The 2,089-nt window shown below is 42.5% G+C and overlaps 1 protein-coding gene across 3 annotated transcripts in view; it reads left to right on the forward strand.

The window, feature by feature from the left end:
* The window catches only part of PAIP1 (poly(A) binding protein interacting protein 1), a 37,302-nt gene that overhangs the window by 27,681 nt on the left and 7,532 nt on the right, over positions 1-2,089 (forward strand). The window lies entirely within an intron of this gene.

The following is a 2,089-nucleotide window of genomic DNA, read 5'->3' on the forward strand; positions in this document are numbered from 1 at the left end:
ACTCCAACTCAAAAAAAAAAAAAAAATTGCCTATTTATACTTTTTCCGAAATTTCTCTTGGCTCATTTATCTGTCTTACTGATTTGTAATTCCTTATAGTCTAAAAAAAAGTGATTATTAGGCCAGGCACGGTGTCTCACGCCTGTAATCCCAGCTCATTTTGGAGGCAGAGGCGAGAGGATTGCCTGAGTCTAGGGGTTTGAGACCAGCCTGGGCAATTTGACGAGAACTCGTCTCTACAGTGAATCAAAAAATTAGCTGGGTATGGTGGTGTACGCCTGTAGTTCCAGCTACTTGGAAGACTGAGGCAGAGGAATCGCCTGATCCCAGCTGGTCGAACTTGCGGTGGCTGGAGTGTACTACTGCACTCCAGCCTGGGTGACAGTAAGACTCGAACTCAAAAAGACAAAAATTATTAGGTGAGGGTTTTAATTATCTTCTTGCAGTATGTGACTGTCTTTTCATTTGTTCATAATGTCGTCATATAGACCTTTGCATTTTATTTTATTTTATTATTTTTTTATTTTATTTTATTTTATTTTATTTTTGAGTTGGAGTCTCACTCTGTCGCCCAGACTGGAGTGCAGTGGCCGATCCTGGCCGCCTCAGCCTCGACCTGCTGGGCTCCGGCGATCCTTCCGCCTCAGCCTTCCAAGTAACTGGAACTACAGGTGCGCGCTAACACGCCCGGCTAATTTTTTTGATTTATTGTAGAGATGAGGTCTCGCCAAGTTGCCCAGGCGGGTCTCGAACCCGTGGGCTCAGGCAATTCACTCACCTCAGCCTCCCAAGGCGTGGGATATGCAGGCTGAGCCACCGAGCCCGGCAACCTTTGCATTTTAATGTAAACAGAATTTCAGTCTTGTTTGTGCTTTGTGGCTTAAGAAATTTTTCTTTAAACTATCAAATTTCTTTTTTTTTTTTTTTGAGTTGGAGTCTCACTCCTTCACCCAGGCTGTTGTGCATGCACGCTCATGGCCACTGCAGCGTCGACCTCCTTCTGCTTCAGCCTCCTGAGTAGCCTGAACTACCTACGCAGCTACCACGCCTGGCTATTTTTGATTTTATTGTAAAGATGAAGTCTCGCCAAGTTGCCCAGGCTGGTCTCGAACCTGTGGGCTCAGGCAATTCACTCACCTCAGCCTCCCAAAGTGCTGGGATTATAGCAAATTCCATTTTTTTTTTTTTTCCTAAAAATTTTCTGCTTTTTATATTGAGGTCTTTAGTCTATCTGGCTAGTTATTATATAGGACTTTTGAGGAATAAAATATCTTTTCTGTAGCCTGTTGTCTCAGCAGTAGGTATTAAGCCATCCTTCCTCTCTTAGTTATAATAAACCCCCTATGTTGTTTAGCATATAACTCTTTTATAAACTTGTGTGTTTTATTCCTGTGTTTATTTGTATGGGTCTTTTTTCTGTTCATCTATTTGTCTCTTTGCAGCAATGCTATTTTTTTAATTAAAAAATTTTTTTTTTTAGTTGAAGTTTCTCTGTTCACCCAGAGTGCAGTGGCATACTCACGGCCACCACAGCCACCACAGCCACCGCCTGCTGGGCTCGGGTGATCTCCTATCTCAACTTTCCAAGTAGCTGGCAATTTTTTTATTTATTGTAGAGATGAAGTCTCGCCATATGACGCAGGTTGGTCTCGAACCTGTGGGCTTAGGCAGTCTTCTCACCTCTGCCTCCCAAAGTGCTGGCATTATGGGCATGACTCACTGTGCTCAGCAAATACTATACTCTTTTAATTATTCTTATCATACTGTGAATCTTGCTGTGCATGTTAAGATAAATCTTTCCTTTTCACTTACTCTTCAAAGTTACCTTGATTTATTTTGTTCATTTTTGTCTAATATGTTTATGCTGTTTAATTATTTCTACTGGCCATTTTGTTTATCGAAATTCCTTTTGGTTTTTCAGTTTCTTTTCAAGGAAAAAAGTAATGTAGCTGGGCTCGGTGGCTCAGCCTGTAATCCCGTGCCTTTGGGAGGCTGATGTGAGTGGATTGCCTGAGCCCGTGGGTTCGAGACCCGCCTGGGCAGCGAGACCTCATCTCTACAATAAATCAAAAAATCAGCTGGGCGTGGA

Source organism: Carlito syrichta, unplaced genomic scaffold (assembly GCF_000164805.1).
Source record: "Carlito syrichta isolate Samal-C Ts95f unplaced genomic scaffold, Tarsius_syrichta-2.0.1 Scaffold312137, whole genome shotgun sequence".
Lineage (NCBI taxonomy): Eukaryota > Metazoa > Chordata > Mammalia > Primates > Tarsiidae > Carlito > Carlito syrichta.